The sequence below is a fragment of the Mustelus asterias genome, chromosome 14 (assembly GCF_964213995.1).
Source record: "Mustelus asterias chromosome 14, sMusAst1.hap1.1, whole genome shotgun sequence".
Taxonomy (NCBI): Eukaryota; Metazoa; Chordata; class Chondrichthyes; order Carcharhiniformes; family Triakidae; genus Mustelus; species Mustelus asterias.
This window is the reverse complement of record NC_135814.1, coordinates 92,742,596-92,751,624: the sequence shown is the minus strand read 5'-3', so window position 1 is coordinate 92,751,624 and position 9,029 is coordinate 92,742,596.

Here is a 9,029-nt window from a genome sequence, read left to right as displayed (position 1 = left end):
TAAGCCCCGCCCACAGTGCGATTCAGACTCGTGATTTTGTTTTCAGGCTAAGTATGGGGACGCCTCGGATCCGAACCGCACCGAACATGCATTTAAATTGAATTAATGGACTGCCCGCCCAACTTTACCTGCATTTCCACCTTCACCATTGCGTTCGCCCATCCAGATTCGGCACGAAACAGACATGCTCGGCAAAGGTCTGTTTTGGGCGCTCCAGCTGCTGAAGAGGTAAGTTCGGAGCTTCCAACGGTTCTCTGACTCAGATCGGTGGTGGGGGGGATGGAGGGAGGCCGGCCTGATCATTCTCTGGTGAGGGAGGAGGGAGGCGGATCAGATCATTCTCTGGTGGGGGGAGGGAGGCCAGATCGTTCTCTGGTGGGGAGGAGAGGGAGGAGGAAGTGGGTGGGATATAGAAACATAGAAACCCTACAGTGCAGAAGGAGGCCATTCGGCCCATCGAGTCTGCACCGACCACAATCCCACCCAGGCCCTACCCCCACATATTTTACCCGCTAATCCCTCTAACCTACGCATCCCAGGACTCTAAGGGACAATTTTTTTTTTAACCTGGCCAATCAACCTAACCCGCACATCTTTGGACTGTGGGAGGAAACCGGAGCACCCGGAGGAAACCCACGCAGACACGAGGAGAATGTGCAAACTCCACACAGACAGTGACCCGAGCCGGGAATCGAACCCAGGACCCTGGAGCTGTGAAGCAGCAGTGCTAACCACTGTGCTACCGTGCCGCCCTGCAAATGTGCTTTGATAATGACCAGACAGTGATACAAGCCAGGAATCGAACCTGGGTCCCTGGCTCTGTGAGGCAGCAATGCTAACCACTGTGCCGCCCCCCCCCAGCGAAATGTGGGCTCGTCCGGGATATCACTGGTGGGGGGGGAGGGAGGCCAGATCGCTCTCTGGCTCGGTGGGGAGGGGCGAGGGAGGGAGGAGAGAGACCCGATCATTCTCTGGTGGGGGAGGAGGGAGGTCCGATCATTCTCTGGTGGGGGAGGAGGGAGGTCCGATCATTTTCTGGTGGGGGGGGTGGAGAGGCCAGATCATTCTCAGGGGCGGGGCGGGCCGATCATTCTCGGGGGGGAGGCCCGATCATTCTCTGGGTGGGGGAGGCCCAATCATTCCCTGGTGGGGGGAGGGGTGGGAGGCGGGTAAGATGTATCTCTGGTGGGGAGGAACGGGGGGGTCCGCTGCTGCTCTGCAGGCAATCGGTGGGGGGGGGGGAAGGGGGTAGAGGGTCGCAATTGGTCTGGGTAGCTGGGGGGTGGGTGGATAAGGGGGCAGTTATGTTGTGGGGATGGGGCAATGTCTGTGGTGGCCATAGCTCCCGCTTTTCGCTCCCAGGGGCAATGTGACAGGGGCGCGTTTTTCACATTTTTTTTCTCACTGCGCATGCGCAGTTCAAAGCTCCAATCAGAGCTGCAGCGTTTCGGGTGTGATAAGCCCCGCCCACAGCACGATTCAGATTCGCGATTTTTTTTCAGGCCAAGTGCGTATCGGGGCGCCTGAGAACAATTTTCCAAGTCGGATCTGAATTGCGCCCAGATTCAGGACTTAGAATCAAAATGGTAAAATTGGGCCCTAAGTGTTCAATTTGCATAACAACTGGAGTAAATCCTGCTGTTTTTTTCAGTGGGTGTTTCAAAATGAATCGACCATGCTCTGTGCACTCCAGAGTGCACTAGCGTGAATCATGTGGAAAATCAGTGGGCGGGGCCTTTCCCTGCTGGAGAGGCTGGCGACATAGTGTTGAGTGACCTACTGCACATGTGCCGATCTGTCAGCGCCGAGAGTGGTGTATGCACAGTAGCGCTGCCCTGCCGGCCTCCCGACCACTGGCCAGCCCGATCGTTGGCAAGCACAGCAATCCCGTATCGCTGCCTCACCGATCCCCCTTCAGCTCCCGGATGCTACCCCCCCCCTGCCCCGCCGGACATGTCCAGGCCAGCCTTGCACCCCCCCCCCCCCCACCCCCAGCCCACCTCAGTCTCCCCTCCCACGCCCTGCAGTCCCAATCTCTTCGCCACCAGCAGCCCGATCAAAACCCCATCCCTTTTTTCCCCCGCCCGCACCCCTGACCCCACCGGCAGGCCGCCGCCCCCCCCCCCCCCCCCAGCCCCGCACCCCCCACCTGATGGCTTCCCTCCCTCTGTCACTAATGCCAATGCTGAGTAGCGGTGTGACTCTCCCCCACCGATCTCCCCCCTCATATGACCCCAAGCACCTGCCCCCTTGGCACTCCCAATGCCTGATGAGCAGTGCCAAGGTGCTCCCTTGGGCATTGCCACTTTGTCCCTTTTGCAGTGCCAGGGGGCCAGGCTGGCAATGCCCAGGGTGCACCCCCCCCTCCTCCCATGTTCTGACCTCCTGGGGTGGGGGGGGCGGTTGATGGGGGAGCTCAATGGCCCCCCCCCCCCTTCATTCCAGTGGGGTCTGGCCACCAACTCACTGCAAGTGGGGAGCTGTTGTAAACCCCGCTGGAGTGAAACAGTCCTGGCGGGCGGGGAGAGGCTAGCAGGCCTGGAGACTTCAGTCCCAGGCCCGCCAATCAGATGTTAAATATATTATAATGAGTATTTAAATAATTTATGCAGCTCCATGCCGATTTCTGGTGCAGAGCTGATGGCGCCGGAAATCCAGTGGCCGGAGACTCATTGAGGCCGTGACGCCCAACAAGGAGCCTGCTAAACAGCCTCCGCTTGAGTCTCCCAGCCCGGTTAAATTTTGTAATTTGCAAATATGATTGAGGGGAAACTAAAGCAAGAAAAAATAACTTGTTATAACAAGTACAATTTTCAGTGCAATTTGTGCCCGGATCACCGATTGCACTCAAAACGAAAATTATTTGCCGAGGTGATTGGTGATCTTATCCAAATGTTTCTCTGTTCCTCTGATGGAGGCAAACACAGTATTTGTGAAAGTGCTCTCTGATAATGCTTGAGAAAATGCCACACTTCAAAAGCATTGCCTGAGTCAATTGCTGTTCACTAAATTTAAATGAGCTCTAACATTGTTGCTGGAAAAAGAGACAAATTGGTATTTGAGTCACAAATGAACTTGTAACTAAGATGAATAGAAAAGGCAAATCCAGCACATTTTTAGAACTTAAACCATGACTGCAGAGGATACAAAGCTCGAAATTGATAAAAAAGCAAGACTGGTAATTGTGTCAGGAAACAATTCTTCAGACAACAGGTAATTAATATCGGCAATTCTTCTAGGTAAGGTATCAGGGCTAAAACTACAACCCTTCAAAAGACTAATTATCAATCTCAGTACAGCATCCATTTGCCCCTTACAGTAAATTATACTAAAACAGCAGCAACACACAGAAGATGCAGATTGTGAAATAAAAACAGAAAATGCTGGACGTACTCAACAGTCTGGTCAGATTTATGCCGAGAGAATCCACGTTACTAGCTGGATTGTAATGTGCAGATAAACTGGGAATGGGATGGGAAGGGGGGAAGATCCGATCCGGAAAATCTGGAAATGTGTTAATTCAGTCTGCAAGAGTTCTTTGCCTTTTGGTTAAGATCAAGTGCCAAATCAAGTCCAAGATGGAGTGCAATGCCTTATCTTGTGAGCTTTGATCTTGTTTCTCTCTCTTGTGGGAACCATGAATTAGATTCATTGGAATTTGAATTTAGTTTTTGGAGCAAACAAGGAATGGATTTGGGTTTGCCCACTCCACTCTGAGCATTAACTTTGTAACTTTAAGAATGGAGTAAAAATTTTTCAAAAAGTTTTAACGCAGGCACCTCATTATAATTTTCCTTCTGGATTTATTGTCCAATCAGCATAGGTAGAAATGATGAGGTCCTACATGATATCTTCATGTTTGCAGTATTTAAAGGGGCATTCCAAACAGGCAACTTAAAGGTAAAAGCAAAATATAGCACATTCTGGAGATCAGAAATAAAAGCAGAAAGTGCTGGAAAAATTCAGTAGGTTTGGCAGCCTCCTGTGAAGAGAGAAACAGTTAACTTTTCAAGTCCAATATTGCTCCTCTTCGGAACTAAGGGCAATTTGAAGGAGTTGGTCGTCAGAGAACTGAAAGTCTTGGAATAGAACTAAGATGGGCAAAGATTGTGCTCCACGCAATGGACACTTCCCTTGATGTGCTACTGTAGGCCGTGAGCAGCGGGTGAGAGATACACTTCTTTAGTAATTGGGGTGTGGGGGAAAGAAGCTTGTTGCTAAGATGAGGAGATATCTTTGAAAGTTGCTGAAGAGGTTAGTAGCAGGAGTACAGTGCCAGCTCCTGGATTCAGTGTAGAAAGCCATGGCCTAAATAGGGCAGTACAGCAGCGTTTTTGCCTGCATCTTGCTGTGCTCATCATCCTACTCCCTAATTCTGCCTTCTCAAGCCGACTGCATTACATCACCCCTCATAACTACTTACTTTGCAGGTGCACCCATCCTGTCCTTGTATCCACTTCCTCCCCTTCCCACCTAGCCATGTCATCACATCCTCTCACCCTTATCCTGATTCAAAGTAATGCCTCTGCCCTCCTCAGGGGCCATTGATGAGAAGGAGAAGTTGAGGAGCAACGGGCCACACGCAGTGCACTGACAGGCTGCATTCACTATGATTACAAAGAGATTGGAGAAATCCATTTGCAGTATGGATGGGAGTGATGTTGTAGGCTATTGGTCTTCATCCATGGATAGAGTGACCATGGACTGTCATTTCAATCATACAAATCATAATGTTCCCTTGCCAACATTTCTGTCACTTTAACTATGTTGAAAGATACCTTGACTTTACAGCGTGGAACTGAACAGCACCAAAGAGCTCAGTGAGCCACAAGAGGAATGATGGGGAAAGGGATCATGGAAGTGGGAACTCCGTTCAAAGTACTTTGACTTGTCACCCAATAGCCTACTCTCAGTCAGTGGCCCAAAAAATGCTTCAACTCATGATGGCCGAATCTGCACTTGAACAGTTGCAGGTGGGCCATCTTTGTTGGGGACCCCATGAGCCCCAAAACCCAGAAGATGCCAGTCAAGAATATTTCAGCAGTCAGAACAGGGATCTCAGCAGCTGTCTCTAACTCTGCTGAAGCCACACAGGTCGCACCATGTGGAAGTAGTAGAAAAAGATAAAATTAGGCTTTGCAGTTGCACAAAGGATGCAGATAGAATGTTATTTTGGTAAGTTTCTATTTTTTAACTTTTATCGCATAAATTTTCATCTTCACCACTGTGCCATCTTGCCCATTCTTGGGTGCTTCGTTGTAAATTACATTCTAAACAGTTTGATCATGAATGTGGAGAGTTGAATTGATGGGGGCCAATGGGGAAATGTTGAAGGCATTTTCCTGCTCCTGCACTGTTATCTTTGATATCCCCTAAGGATCTATTATTGGAGCACCCCCCCCCCCCCCCCCCCGCCCCCGCCCCCCCCTCCCCTCCACCCACCCCCAACCTCATATTCCTCATCTACATGCTGCCCCTTGGAGACATCATCCAAAAGTACAGAGTTAACGTTCACATGTACACTGAGGATACCCAGCTGTTTTTCACCACCATCTTTCTTGACTCCTCCACTGTTGCTAAATGATCAAACTGCATATCCAATGTGGGATGTGCAGGAATTTGCTCCAATTAAATATTGGGAAGACTGAAGCCATTGTTTTTGGTTCCTGCTCTTTGCTTTTCCTGACATATATTAACGATGTAGGTCTTGGTGTGCAGGGTACAATTTCAAAGTTTGGGGATGACAAAAAACTTGGAAGTATTGTTAACTGTGAAGCAGACAGTGTACAACTTCAAAAGAACATAGACAAGTTGGTGGAATGGACAGGTAAGTGGAAGATGAAGTTCAACATGGAGGAGTATAAGGTGATGTATTTTGGTGAAAGGAATATGGAAAGACAATAGAAAATAAGGGGTCAAATTCTTAAAGGGCTTCAGGAGCAGAGGGACCTGGTTGTATAATGTGCAAAGATCATTGAAGCTGGCAGGTAGAGAGAGCAGTTAATAAATTATATTGTATCCTGGGCTTTATTAGTAGGGGTATAGAGTACAAGTGCAAAGAAGTTAAGCGAACTTATAAAAGACACTAGTTCAGTGGTGGGCAGCCTGCGGCCAGAGGGTCACATGTGCCCCCATCTGGGTCCTGAATGCGACCCTCGAGACATTTTGTTGACCGTTGCCCATGCAAAGGGTTACCACATTCTGCTGATTTCAGTCCGCGTAGTTTTCTTCCTACCAGTATGACTGAAGTGATACGAAAGTAAAGCAAGGGCAAGTGAAGTGAGGAGCATGTTGATTGCTCACAACATTGACTGTGAGAGCCGTATGCTCCCTTTGTGTCCAGAGTGTAAATATTTCTTTTTATTAAGCATTTTTTTAATAACTCATTATGAAATGTTCCACATGTATTAAACATATTTAATCTTATTCATGGGGTCATGGTGAGTGAACAAGCCTGATTTGACACATGCAGCCCACTCACTAGCCCAGGTTGCCCACTAGTTAGAACTCAGCTGGAATACGAATACAGTTCTGGGCCCCACATTATAGAAAGGATGTGAATGCATTGGAGAGAGTGCAGGAGAGGTTTACAAGAATGGCTGCAGAGATGAGAAAATTCCCCAACAGTGGTTGGGGCTGTTCTCCTTGGAGAGAAGAAGGCTAAGAGGAAATTTGATGGAGATGTTCAAAATCATGAGGGGTCTGGACAGAGTGGATAGGGAGAAACAGTCCCTGCTTGTAAAAGGATCAAGAACAAAAGGACACATTTAAAATAAGCAAATGTGCTATGAGAAATAAACTTTTTCACACAATGGGGGCGATCTTACCACCATGCCCCACTGGCTAATGGGCGGGGCAAGCTGGTAAGATCACATGAGAGCTGAGAAATCAGGTTTGCACCCGATTTATCGCCTCTTGCGATCTTACCGGCACCAGATATATGGCAAGGTCAACCTCGTGCCCATTTCCGGCATGAGGCTGAATAAATTACTTAAATATATGTTAAAGCTCACTTAAGTGAAATTAGCAAGCCTGGGACACAATTGTCCCGGCTCACTTACCTTTGTGGCTTTGCCCGGAGAGGTGAGGAGAATAGGTGGTTCCCAGGAACGGGGGGGACCAATCGTGATGACCTCGGTGGTAGAATTATAAGCCATTGAGGCCCGTTGGGGAGGTTGGGGCCAAGGAAAGACACTTTGGCATTGTTCACTGGGCACTCTGGCACTGCCCTTCAGGCAGGGGGAGGGGCCTACTGGGGGCCAATGGGTTGGGGGGCCCTACGCACTCGGCAGGCAATCGGTGGGTGAGGGAGTGGGGGCTCCGTTGCCACTCTGCAGGTGATCGGTGGGGGAAGGGAGGAGGGCCCTGCTGCCATTCTGCAGGTGTTTGGTGAGGGAGGGTGGGGCGATCAGTCTGCGCATCGGAGGGGAGGGCGATATGATATTTCCAGGCGGTGTAGGGCTTGCGATCAGCTGCAGGTCCCTACGATACCTTGGGGGGTGGGCTGGGTCGAGGTTCGCTACAGAAGCAGAGGCCTGACAGATCTCCCTGGCAAGTTTCTCTCTCAGGCCTGTCAGGCCTCTGCTGGTTGCCACTGCACATGTGCAATGGCACCTTCTGCTGCTACAGCAGGCTGGCTGGTGATTTAAGCCCTACCCTTTCCCCGACAGGCAAGGAATGGTTTAGCCCATTTTTTCATGCACTAAGTGCATAAAATGCTGGAATTGAACTTGCCCAAAAGACAGGTGACAAACTCTCCTGTTTCCCCGCCTATCTTGGACTTAGAATGTTTTTGGTAAGATCGCCCTCATTGAGTGGTTTGGAGTGGAATGAGTGGAATGCCTTGCCTCAAAGTATGGTGGCAGCAGGTTCAAATGAGGCATTCAAAAGGGCATAAGATGATTACTTAAATAGAAACAATGTGCAGAGGTAATGGGGGAAAGGCAGGGGAATGGCATTATGACATGATGCTCTTTTGGAGAGATGGTGCAGACACAAATTGCCTTCTTCTATACTGTAACAATTATGTAATTTCCTGGCAAAATTCTGAGATTAAGCCTGTCTGTAACCTTAGTGTCACAATTGATTCCAAAATGAGCTCTGACTTCATATACATATTGTTAGTCAAACTTGTTGAAAACCATTATTGGAGAAATTTGTTGATGGTATGAAGATAGGAACAAAGCAGTTTGTGAGGAGGATGTAAAGAATCTGTAAAGAGATAAAGATAGATTAAATGAGTGGACAAAAATTTGGCAAATGGAATATTTTTTGGAAATAGGGATAATTTTAAGTAAGTTATTGTAATAGTGAATCCCTTTAAGAGGCAAGTACCCAGAGAGTCATGTGATCTTGTCACCCAATGGGGCAGGGGTGTACAAATCCTGGAGCTGAGCGCAGGCTTTTACCATCAGCATCGATCCTAGAGCTGAATGGAGACAATGCATCTTGAAACATTCCATATCGTTTGACTTGGTTAATAAATAGTTGTTTTTAACCTGATGGTCACCAATCATTGCGATTATCACATTGGTGACAAGGAAAACTGAAGCGCCTGAAATCACAGTAGTAAGTGCAAAGGAGACCCCATTTTAAATGGTCCAGCATAAGTCCAACCAGCAAGTAGGAAATCAGCAACTTGCCTATCTTTGGCAAGTTCGAGCCATTTGATGCAAATTTGAAGACTGAGTACAGTATGTGATGCATTTGTAATTTTTTTCCAGACTAATGGGATAGAGGGGAAGATTAGAAGAAGGTTATATTGCTTACTGAATGTGGAACCTAAACATATAATTTGATCATTAACGCCTCTGGATGCTCCTGGAACCAAAATCTTTGCTGAGCGAGTGGACCTAATTAAAGGGCATATCATCTTAAACCCTTGGTAATTTTGCAAAGGTACAAATTCAACTTAACAGGGAGAACCCCAGGAGAAACAATAGCGGCCTTTGTGGCAAAATTAAGACAAATAGTGGAGCATTGTGAGTTTGGTCAGCCCTCAGTGACATGTTGCACGAAAACTTGGTAAA